The sequence below is a fragment of the Pan paniscus genome, chromosome 1, assembly GCF_029289425.2.
Source record: "Pan paniscus chromosome 1, NHGRI_mPanPan1-v2.0_pri, whole genome shotgun sequence".
Classification (NCBI taxonomy): Eukaryota; Metazoa; Chordata; class Mammalia; order Primates; family Hominidae; genus Pan; species Pan paniscus.
The window spans coordinates 34848791-34861481 of record NC_073249.2 but is presented as its reverse complement, the minus strand read 5'-3'; the positions used below and the strand labels follow the sequence as shown (position 1 = coordinate 34861481).

The 12691-nt window shown below is 46.4% G+C and overlaps 1 protein-coding gene across 3 annotated transcripts in view; it reads right to left on the bottom strand.

Annotated features, from left to right (window-relative positions):
* The window catches only part of PTPN14 (protein tyrosine phosphatase non-receptor type 14), a 204300-nt gene extending 192080 nt beyond the window's left edge, over positions 1-12220 (bottom strand). For 2 of the 3 annotated variants that reach the window (XM_063597171.1, XM_055108167.2), the window contains exon 1: positions 9715-12216. The gene's annotated coding sequence lies outside the window, so the exon portion shown is untranslated. Of the gene's footprint in view, positions 1-9714 lie in introns of all 3 variants that reach the window. The other variant, XM_055108171.2, reaches the window with a different exon arrangement.
* Positions 12221-12691: the final 471 nt, after the last annotated feature.

Below are 12691 nucleotides of genomic sequence, written 5' to 3'. Positions count from 1 at the left end.
GTTGAGGGGTTAGTTTCTTGATCTTGTCCAAATTTAGTGAAATGTGGAAGTCAACCAGGCCAATGACGGAATTAAATGTAAACTCCAAGAGGGCTTTCGCAGGCCACAGGGTTCCAGGGACTTGGGTAACAGATGTTATTCTTAGCTCATCTGTTAGGTGATGGTGATTTACCTGTCCATTTCCTACCCAAAAGCCCATCAGAAAGCATTATTTAGAGAAAACCACTTTACATTGTTGTTAAACTCCTGATTGCTGCTCTTAAGAATATATACATATGTATTCATGGGAACATTTTTTCTCAATATTTGTATGATTCGCTTATTGTATTGTGCTGAGTGAGCTCCTGTGTGCTTCAGACAAAAATAAATGAGACTTTCTGTTTACATTTTAAAAAAAGAGCTATGCAGAGCCTTGAGTGCTCTGCTAGAGAGTGTGTACTTTAATCATAAGCAGTTTTTAAATGAAATATTTTAGAAGGGAGAATGTAATAAACACACGTTTCCATCACTCAGCTTAGGAAACAAAACAGTATCACATGTCTGTCCTCACCTCCACCCCTGCTCACCATACCCTGTCTTTTGTGTTTATCCTTCTGGTATTTCCTTATACCTTTACTACATACACACACATATATATGTATGTATGTTATATGTACACACATAGTATGTATGTTATATGTACACACACATATAGTATGCATGTATATATGTAGTAAAGGTATAAAGAAAATGTGTATGTGTGTGCCTGTGTATATGTGTAAACAATATATGGTGGCAAGAAAGATTTTAAGCAGGAGAGCGAAAATATCAGACATATCTTAGAAAAGACTCTAGCATAGAAGGGAGACTGGTGCCCGCACCAAGAGAGGGGACAGCATACACAAAGTGGTGCCACAACAGGTGTCTGTCATAATGACGCAGGGGGGGCAGCCTCAGCCTCACAGGGCATTCTTGGGCAAGGGGCAGGCAGACCTGCATGGACAGTTACAGGCAGGGACGTGGGGGAGTGAAGCAGTGGCAGTTCCCAGGCAGCTGACAGGCCAGTGAGGGGGTGAGGCAGGTTAACCAGGACACAGAGCACAGTGAGGTCAATGCCAAGGCCAGAATGGCAAGAGGGCCTGACCCAGAGAGAGATTAGGGAAGGCTGCCCAGAGAAAGTGGTATTGAAGGAGGGCTTGGAGGGATGGTTTTGACAGGCAATGATGAGTGTTAGGATTTTTAGGCAAGGAAACAGCACAACATTAGGTGGAAAATGACTGGGCCTGTTCAGGAAACACCTGCAGTTTGGCATAACCCTGAGGAATAGTGGGACATAAATCTGAAGAAATCAGACGCCCACCTGGGAATCATTTGGGGAGAACCTTAAACATCAAGCTGAAGTATATACGTAATTCATGACAAATTCACTTTCATGACCATGAAATCTGCCTTAATCCCATTGACTTAGGAGCTAAAATAACGGTGAGAGCCAAGCTTGTGATTTGGGGGGGAATATCAATGATATCACTGCTGCTTATTATAGTTCTATAAGTAGAACAGGCTGTCTTGGATATGCGTGAGCTGGCAAATCTGCCTTGACATGGTGTCATAGGGTCTCTCCATCTTTCTCTCACTGTAAAAACTAGTAACTTTGAGTTTGAATAATGGGGGATTCTGCCTTTTTCTCTTTTCTGTATGATACAAAAGACAATAATGCATAGGACGGAAACTAAGCATATTCTAATCAGTAAATCCAAACCTGAAAGGTTTATATCTTAACCCTGAGATGTTCCTCCTTCCTAACCCTTCAGTGATATTTATTCTCCCATGATCTACAACATTTCCTAGACTTGAAAATGAGAGGAAAAATTACCATGTTTTTTAAGTATCCAAGTATAGCAAAATATTAAGAACCATAGTATGAGTAACTTCAGAAAATAGCTTAAAAATGGAATTTGTCTCCTCAAATGAACAAAGATAATAAGATATGTATAATACATACTGATACCTGTTTAATTTTTAAAAATTACATATAGTCATTAACAAGATGTAATTTTCCCAGAGCATAGTAATTATTTATCAAAGAATAAATAATAAATTACAAACTAGGGTGAGCTCTTATCCCTCAGGTCAGCATTTCAGAAATGCATTCATTCACTGATTCTATAACACGTTTTTTTTTTTTAGATGGAGTCTCGCTCTGTCTCCCAGGCTGGTGTGCAGTGGTGCCATCTCAGCTCACTGCAACCTCCGCCTCCTGGGTTCAAGTGATTCTCCTGAGTAGCTGGGACTACAGGTGCACGCCACCATGCCCAGCTAATTTTTGTATTTTTAGTAGAGACGGGGGTTATTACTATGTTGGCCAGGATGGTCTCGATCTCTTGACCTCATTATCCCCTTGCCTCAGCCTCCCAAAATCCTGGGATTACAGGCGTGAGCCACTGCTCCCGGCCACACTTTTAAAAAATAATCAACTCCAATTCATTATCTGCAAAATGGCAACATCATCGTCATCACGGCTATGGCTACCCAACCTCCACCTAAGATGAACTGAATAAGATCCCTACCAGAGAGGCTTGTAACTTAGTAGAGGAGATAGGAAGGTAAACAAGCATAATATGGTTAACTTACTAATGCTGGTAATTTCAAAGTGCTATGGGACTATAAAGAAAAGAATGGGCTGGGCACAGGGGCCCACGCCTGGAATCCCAATACTTTGGGAAGCCGAAGTAGGAGGATCGCTTGAGCCCAGGAGTTCAGGACCAGCCTGGGTTTGAACATAGGGAGACTCCATCTGTACAAAAATTTTTTAAAAATTAGCCAGGCAAGGTGGCTGGCACCTGTGGTCCAAGCTACTTGAGAGGCTGAGGTAGAAGGATCACTTAAATCCAGGAGGTCAAGGTACAGTAAGCCATGATCACCCCACTGCACTCCAGCCTTGGTGACAGGGTAAAACCCTGTCAAAGAAAGAAGGAAAAGAAAAGAATGAGAAAGAAAAGAAAGGCTGGGCTCAGTGGCTCACGCCTGTAATCCCAACCCTTTGGGAGGCCAAGGTGGGAGGATCACCTGAGGTCAGGAGTTCGAGACCAGCCTGGCCAACACAGCAAAACCCCATCTCTACTAAAAATTAAAAAATTAGCCAGGTGTGGTGGCTGTGTGCCTGTAATCCCAGCTACTCAGGAGGCTGAGGTAGGAGAATCGCTTGAACCTGGGAGGTGGAGGTTGCAGTGAGCCGAGATAGCACCACTGCACTCCAGCCTGGGAGACAGAGCGAGACTCCATCTCAAAACGAGAAAGAAAAAAAAGAAAGGAACAGAAGAAAGAGACAGAGAGAAAAAAGAGGAGGGAAGAGGAGGTAAGAGAGAAAAAAGAGGAGGGAAGAGGAGGTGAGAGAGAAAAAAGAGGAGGGAAGGGGAGGTGAGAAAGAGAAAAGAAAGGAACGGAAAGGAAGGCTTCAGTGGGAAGGAGCAGAGTGAAGGTGGAGCCTTAGTTGACCACAAAGAGGTTAAGCAGGCAGGAAGGGGTAAGACCACTCTGGGTCTGAATGTAACAAAGGAGAAGAGAATTAAACACCACTAAGTGTTAGGGGCGCTAGCACAGATAGAGAGAAAGAGCAGCAGATGGGTATGAGAAGATAGGAATCCATATCATAAGGGGAAAAACAAGTGAAAGACTTTAAATAGTACTCAAAAAAGTAAAATCTTCAAAAATTTGTGATCAAAAACCCTTTCTGCAGCGCTGAAAGAGTAAAAATAATTTTCTGCTGCTATAACAGAATATCACAGATTAGGTAATTTATAAAGAGCAGAAGTTTATTTGGCTCACAGTTCTGGAGGCTGGAAAAGTCCAAAAGCATGGTGCTGGTATTTGGCCAGGGTCATCCCACGGTGCAAAGGTGGAAGGCAGAGGCAAGCACAGAACATGGAGAAAGGCACCAGGGGCCAGACTCCCTTTATCACAATCTACTCTTGAGATAACCAATCTGACATTAATCCCTTCATGAAGGCTCCTCCTAATCACCTCGTAAAGGTCCCACCTTTTAACACTGTTTACAATGGCAATCAAATTTTACCATGAGTTTTGGAGGGGACATTCAAACCACAGCAATGCTCTTGGAACAATCTCAAGAGGCCAGTAAGGATGGAGGGAAAGGAGCAAATGGAAAATACTTTTACAGACTCAAACTCGAAGGGACCTAATGACTGATGGGATTTGTTACTGGGGTTTGAGAAAGGGATTGAGGGTGCTAAGAATGACAGGTTGAAGAAAACTCCAAATGCCTGGCTTGAGCAGCTAACTCAATAGATAGCAATGTCACTGAGATAGGTAATTTGGAAGCAGCACATTTTGTGACAAGAAACTGGAGAGTTCAAGTTGGGACAGGTAGGATGTGGCATGTATGGCAGACACTCAGATGGATCTAAGCACCAGATAAACCCAACTGTTTGGTAGCAAGCAGAGAGGTCTGGACTGGAGATGATAGCCAAGGAGATCCAGTAACATGGAAACATCTAATTAGTGCTTTACATGAACCTGGCTAGGGATACGAGGCCATTAACCAAGCCTCTCTGCAGCTCTAAAGCAACCAGGAATGGAATCATTCAAACTGGTGCAGTGAAAAAGTGACCACCATACATACCAAGCCTGAGGAACAGGGATGGGTGAACCAAGCAAGACTTCTTAGCTCAGTGCTTCTCAAAATGCAGTTGGTCAGGACCAAGAGCATCACCCAGGAGCTCTTTGGAAATGGAAATTCTCAGGCCTACCTTAAACGTGCTGAATCCAGAAACCGAGGGAGGCATGGGGAACGGCAACCTTTGTTTAAGAAGCCCTGCAGGTGATGCTCACTGGAGGTTGACAATCTACTGCCTTGGCTAATGCCCCAATTACTTGAGGAATGTAGTGTGAACAAATTAACCCCCAGAGGTGAATTTCCAAAGACACAAGGAAATTAAGTAGAAATAAAGTACACATTTCATACGAAAATATGCATTAGGAACTGTGGCTAATTTTCAACTGTGAGTAATGTTTCCCTGTGAACGCAAAACTTGTAAGGCAAAGTAGATCAAGTCAGTGGCCCACATGGTACGGCTTCCTAACTTAGAAATACAGTTCAGCACTAAAATCTCAAACAATCTAAACGTGAAGAGGATATTTTTCTACTTAGAGACGATGCTACATCACCAAAGGATCCCTTTCTCATTTTCTCACCAGACTCCTCCCTATTGACCAACATAAAGCATTTATGGGATGGCCAGCCAGGGTTACGGCTCTCTGGATATGCAGTAGTCCTCTGGGTCAAACTAATTGACCAGGCTCAGGATGAAACTCTTGACCTGGGCCTAATTTAGCCCCTAAGGAAACTAAGCTAAATCAACTACATATCAAATTTTACATGTAAGGTTGATCTAAGAATGGCTATGAAATGTTTTTTCCAATTGCAAGGATCCTGAAGAAAATCAAACAAAAGCTTGAGAGGGGAAGAAAAGTCAAGAAACACAGAACCAACAGGAAAAAGGAAAGGAAAGTAAAACAATGTTAATATGTCATTTATAACCCAACCTAGAGCCAGAACTACCCTTATCACACAAAAAGGCACTTAGTCACTATTACCTTTTACACAGCTACTCTGTGTCCTTCATCCACAAGCATTGCATCATATCCTTTAATTCAGAATTATAAATAATTATAAGATTATTTATGTTCATAATCAGCATGCATGCAATATATGGCAAAGGCACTGCTGGTCTGGGCAAGATACATTTCCTCTCCCCTCCTATTACAAAAATCCAGGTCAGGCCTGCATTTTCCTGGGCTCTCTCCCCGATTCCCTAAAGGGGTAGGATACCTTCATATGATCTCCAGGCCTGCATGCAATCCTGCAGAAAAGATGTAACCAATTCTTTGCCATCCTGTTTCAAGAACACACGCTGCATACCTGCCCTTTTTTCTAACATTGTTCTAACATTGTTCATTCCTTCTAACATTCCCTTCCGCTTTGAGGTTGATATGAAGATCTATGATTTAACGTTTGTCAAATACTCTAGGCTTCTCAGATGAAAGACAACATTAAAGTTCAAATAACCAGTGGCTGGCATTACACTAGAAGTGTTGCAGTTTACTCTTTATATTTGGGCTTCAAAAAGGGAAATCAAGGCTGCAAAGATACAGCAGCTAGCTTCTGTACTCTAGTTAAAGGCAGACAGAGTTATCCTAACATTCTTTAATTAACTAGATTTCAACATTAGAAATACAAGGATCCTTATATAAAACACTGGACCATCATTACAGTAAGAAGTATACAAGGAAAAGGATCTTGTTCTCTGCCCTTCTAATCTCTCAGTGGCTTTCCCTCTTCAAACTTCTCTACTGCCTGGTCCCCCACCTCTCAATTTCCTCTTGTAGGAGGAGCCACATGGCAGCTGCCAGCCAACATGTTTGTTTTGAGCCAATAGACTGAAAAAAAAAAAAAAAAGTCAAAAACAAAGCTTTATGTGTATGTTGGCACACATGTGAATTCAGGCTGCTGAAAAAAATCACACACAAAGAGCACATTCATGGCCACATACAAGTCCTTGAACATATAAATAGCCATCCTTGACCTATTCTGTGTGAGGTACTGTTATACAGCATGACACTGAATTCTCCATACATATCCTGAGAGACCAAATGTTACCAGATCCATTTTGCAGATGAAGAAACTGAGGCTCAGAAGGGCTATGACGTTCATCCAACATCACACAGCTAAAAAATGGCAGCGCTAGAATTCCAACCTAGCTATATTTCAAACTCCCAAACCTGGACCGCCTGCTCCAGCACACTGACAGCCAGGAAAAGCTACAGAATTTGCCACACATACCCCTTGGACCACTCAATAAGCCCTCCATGGGACGCATACAGAGGAAGCGTAAATTAAATTAATTTAAATCCGTAAGGGGAGATCCAAAAGCGTATTTTAACATTAACTTGAACCTCCTCCCTACCAAAGCTTTCGTGTTTGTTTTCCCTCATTCCTTAATTGGCTAATTCAGTATTTCATCTTATCTTTCTCATGCCTTATCTCTAACAAAGCTCACAACACTGTTATGAGGCTTAAAATGAATTTTTTAAAAACACAGCATTTGGTGACTAAGTAATGAAGCTCAAATGCAAGAATTTGATGAAATCCTTGTTCAAAAATAACAAGAATATGGAACCCAGGGGGGCTATAATATGTAATCAAAGGGTTGATGTTTGCTTCCCCGGAGCAAATTTAAACCTCTAATAAGGAAGGAAGTCACTGGAAAATAAAAAATCCTCATAGTTCTTGACACTTAGCCCATCCGTTCAGGGCAAATAAGAATTATTCTAAAAATTCTGATTTTTCTCTGAATTCCTTATGGTGCTTCCCTATTAAAAGTCTAACTGTCCTTTCTATTACAGCTACCAGCATGACACAGTATGCACAAACCTGAATAACTCAAGTGTTAATAATAATTACATGTTTAAGCCAATGATGGAAACTGGGCAAATGCCTGGGATTAGTGGGAGTGGGCTTCTCTTCAGCCATTTCTCTCATGCAGGTCCCTACACCTTCAGGAAAACTTCTGTGAAGGGGCTGTTCCTGAGATAAGAAAAGATGCTGGTAGAGGGGCTTGGATAAACACCCAAAGTTGTAGGAAGTCAGTGTGTTCTTCCCACTCTGATGTACTGGCCTGAGGTCACCAAAAGCTGGATGTCTGCCACTTCAGCCAGGACTCAGCCACTATGAACAATACTACAACACCACTTCAGTCCAGTGAAGAGACACCCTTGAAAGGCAAACCACGTACAGAATGCTACTGCATTGTAAGAAACTTTTCTAGGCAGGATTTGCTGAATCCTGGGCCATTAGGCTACAAAAATGTGCAAGATAGTGTTTTCTATTTTCATAAAGTTTCAGAGAAAAGAACGACTTTAGCACAACTGTGCTAAAGCAATAGTAATGACTTAAAAGCAGAGAAAAGTATAACAAACTTAGTGACATACAGATGAACGAATTTTGCACCTCATGGCCACCCATTCAGACTGGGCAAAAAGGGCATCATGCCATTCAGCTCCCGCTCATTAAGGCTGTCATTCCTATGGCACAAGCTTCAACCTCATCACCAAACAATTAGCTAACTTTATAATACAAGGTCCGTAATGCTGCGGTATTACCACACCTACGGCTGTCAAACAGCCTTTTTAAAAAAGGAATCATTGCTTGAATGTGGGGGACAAAAAAGAAGAATCAATACCATTTTAATGAAACCGAGCATGGGCCAATTAAAATGTAGATGATCATACAACAGCTGCTTGTGGTAAAACAGCAGCAGGCATGGAGGTGTATCCAATTAGGGAGGCCTTGGCTCCTCTGTAAGCTACTTGTGGTTCCCATAAGTGGCTAACGTGCTTCTAGATTTATTTCTGATATTGGGGGTGGAGGGAATGCTATCCCAGCAACACTGCACCAACATGGCCATAAATGCCCCTCGGGCCCCCAGATGGCTAGGGAAACTTTCTATCCTTCTTGTGTTCACTCTGCACGAGCTGTTTCCTCTGCCTGGAATACACCCTCCAGAGGAGCACAACCTCTATCCTCTAAGTGCAGTGCACCCTTCACCAGGACCAAGCTCGCCTCAGACTCTCACAGAACCCCTCTTCCATGCATTATCATTCTTCACCGGCCTTCAAGTTTCCTCCACTAGGCTGCAGACTCCTGCCCTGTGATCTCATTTAGCATCTTTCTATCCTCTGTTCCTAGCAGAGTAGAAGCTGGGTTTGTTGGATGAATGAGTAAACTAATCCATTTCAAGAAGTTAACACATTGGTGGAAACTCTGTAACTGCCCGCACCTGCAGTCTAGAGATTCCTCACCTTCACAAAGAACCTGCGACAGCCAGTCCCTAGACTTAAGCGGAAACCCCACAATTTCTGAAATTGTAGGTGGGGATGAGAAGGTTGGAGAACAAGAACCCAAGGAAGTGAGAGGTTAAGGGAGATAGGGGCAGCGTTACCTCACTGCTCTCTCCAAACGAAAAGGTGTAAACCCCATTTACAAGTATTCAAACCTGAGATCTGGGGGTCACGTGGGGAAGGAGAGGCTGTTAATACCTACAACTTTGAAAGTTTGAGGTGGAGACCTGATCTGAAATTGTTTGGCCACAGCTTTTTTTCTACGAGCCAGCTCGACCACCCAAGTAGGAGCCTCGACGCCCAGGAGTTCGGTGGCACCACTGGGGCCTAGTGAGAGGGCAGGAAAACTCCGCTCCCCTCAAGATTCCTTCCCGGTGGTGGTGGGGTGTGATTGGGGGCGTCGGGCAGCTGCATCCCCCTACCGCTGCAGCGACCGCGACGTCGTTCGTCTTTCATCCTCTAGCCCCCAAGGTCTAGGTATCTCCAGTTGCCCTTCCGAGGCCCTCTCTCGTTCCCAAAACGCAGAAGGGAATGGAGAGAGGGGACCAGGGTGTGGGTTTAACCACAAACTCCCCAGACTGCGCTCACCTTCCAGCTCGCTCCCGGGACAAGCTTTGCGCCTCACCGCGGGCAGCTCCCACCGCGAGATAACACCCCTGCGGCCCGGCCACCCCGCGCCCCAGGCTGCCCTGCCAGGCGTCCCGGGCCGCCAATCGCAAGTTGGCGTTGCCAGCGTCTGCCCAAGTCATCTGCAGGGCGCCCGGAGCGCCAAGGCGGCCTCCAACCTCGGGCCCAACTCCCGGCTTGGACGGGGCTTACCTGCTTACATGGCCCCCGTGGCGCCCCGGAGTCCCGCGCGGAAAGACTGTCCTTCGCGGCGGCGGAGCCCCGATTCCCCACGGAATTGATTCCAGTGACTGGCGGAGGAGGGGCGAAGGGAAGGAGCCGCAGGAGGCGAAAGGGGAGGGAGGTTTCCGCCGCGATCCCGGCGCGAGAGTCCGAGCAGAGGCGCACCGGGGGAGAAAAGGAGAAAAACCTAAGCACGGGGCTGTCCCGCCCGAGGAGGCCGGGGAGGATGGCTCAGCTGGGAGGGGAAGGAGCGCCAGTGGCCACTTGATGTCTGTCTAGGGCTCCCCGAGGACCTGAGCCAGGAGAGCAGGCGGCTGAGCCCGGAGAAGCACAGCAACCTGCCCCCGAGTCTGCGCCCGCTGCGCTCACTCCGCCGAGAAAAAGTTGGAAAGAACTTTGAGGGGCCGGGAGAGCCAGAGCGGCAGGAAATGCGAGCGGCCGGGAGAGGAGGGAGGAAGGGGCCGTGCGAGTGGGAGGGGACGGAGCAGGCGCCGGCGGCCGCAGCTCCCCCACCCCAGAGCCGGGCTCCGCGGCGCTGGGGGCCGGGAGGCGGAGGGAGCGCGGGGCGCGCGGCCGGGGGCGGGGAGGAATGCGGCCCGGGAGGGCGCGCGCCGGGGGCGCCGCGGGCGCGCGCTGAAACGTGGAGCCCCGGCTCCCGAGCTCCCGAGCTGGAGGCGCGCCGTCCTTGGGGACGTCACAGCGCTGGAATCCGAGGAATGCCGGGCTGCAGGAGCTCCTTCTGCAGGCCCGGAGAAGTCGCACACTTTTAATGGGGTAGTTTTGGAAAATGTTTTAAAAGGTGGGGGCCGAGGACGGAGGACCGGATGAAACTCCCTGGAGTAAGAGACGTGGAAGTGGAGAGAGCAAGGCGACCGCAGCCACCCCAACCCTGGGCTGCTCCCGCCGTTGGGGAGAAAGAGGCAAGGAAAGGAAGAGCCCACCTAGACTTCCGAGGACCGCAGAGACGGGGCGGCGGCAGGAACTTGCTCACCCCGACCTACATTCAGGATAGTCCACCTTATATTGGGGAACCCTCCAAGCAGGACGTTTCATGCAGCCACCCCACAGGGGAAAACAGACCGGGAGAAAGTAAGGTGGCCTCACCAAGTAGGCAATCTCAGAGATCTCTCCCTAGAACCTCTGGGTACTGGACCCGGTGTCTTAGCCTTCTCTCCCTGCCCCCTCCTGCCCCGTAGGAATGATAAAAAGCAGCCTGTGTGCTGAGAGTTGGAAAATGTCGTTTTCCCGGTTTGTTCCATGCCACAGAATCGCCCCACCCTGCCTGGGTAGGCACTGGGAGGGAACTTCCTTAGCACTTTCGGAGGTGGAGTTAATGAGACGCAGCTGGTATGATGGAAAAAGCTCGGAGCCAGGCGACTGAACCTGGGTTTTAGGCCCTGCCCGATTGGATAACTGAGGAGTATCCCAGCCCCTGAGATCCTAGGTTTCTGTAGCTGCAAAATTAAATAATTTGTCTAGATTTCTGTGGTCCTTTGCATTGCTACAAACATGTCTTGGGATTTATCTCGGTAAGATTCCAGTCCTTTGTTGAAAAGGGACCTTGAAGTCGTTGGCACACAATGTATTGTCCCAAATCACTTCAGTGTCCGGCAACTCATGCAAAAATTCCTGGCCTCTTGGGGAAGAGAACTGGAAACCAAAAAGCGCGGTGGCTCACACCTGTAATCCCAGCACTTTGGGAAGCCAAGGCTGGGGGATTGGCTGAGCTCAGAAGTTCGACACCAGCCCGGGCAACACGGTGAAACCCCGTCTCTACCAAAATTCAAAAAATGTTTCGGGGGTGGCGGGGTGCGCCTGTAGTCCCAGCTACTCGGGGGCTGAGGCAGGTTAATTGCTTGAACTTGGGAGGCGGAGGTTGCAGTGAGCCGAGATCGCGCCACTGCACTCCAGCCTGGGCTACAGGGCCAGACTCCATCTCAAAAAAATAAAATAAAATAAAATAAAATAAATAAATCCGTAGTGACTCTGATTTTCTTCGAGCATCTGCCAATCTCTAGAACTGTAAATTAGAGAAAACGCCGAGTGCAATGCAAAAGTGATGGAAAGAAAAGGTTGAAGGGAAATCAACTTTCTCACATTTTAAAGGAAATAGCTGTACAGACGTGCTGGGTTTCCAAAGAAAACATTAGGCAGTGCCTGACTGTGTTCCAGAAAGTGTGGAAAGCACTCCCCCATTCCTAGATGAGGAAAGTGAGGCATGAAGAAATTACCTGTCTCACTGAGGGTCATACAACTAGGAAGATATGATCAGGGCCCTAGTCTGTCAGGCCTAAAGTGCATGCTCTTCATCTCTTTGAAATTGGACCCAAACAGGATTAGGATTAAAGATAAGAAAATGCCTTCAGGATCTTAATGTAAAACTCTGGCTTTTGCTCTTTCCTGGGAGATGGGAGACCTCTTGCTTGGTGTCTTTTCTAGTGAAAAGACACTAGGAAATACATTGTGTTGCTCTAACATCACTGTGCTACCAAACTGAGCACAGCACCCTGAGGCTGTTGTGGCATAAAAGAAGCAGCAAAGGACTTGTTGTCCTTCTTCGGCAGACACAAGGGTTCCGGTTCTGCCTCTGACCAGCCTTGGGACCCTGATCAAGCCACTTCACCTCTAGGCCTGAATTTATTTTCTAAGTAGAGTGTGGCAAAGAGGGCAGAGCTTGGTTGGAATAGTTCATCTCTGAGGTCTTTCCCAGCACTAAACTTCCATCAAAGTACTCTTCTCCAGATAGATGGCATGCCTATGGAGGAAGCTAAGCAATAAAGCCAGTGGATAAAGCCAGTGTCTGGGGACAGGACTGTTTTCACACCACCTTCAGATGAAAATGAATGTTGAGACTCCAATGAATGTGGCTGAGTGTTCAATGATAAGTAAAGCTAAGATTTAGCACTAACCCTGTGGACACATTTTAAAAATTTAGATAATTTTACTT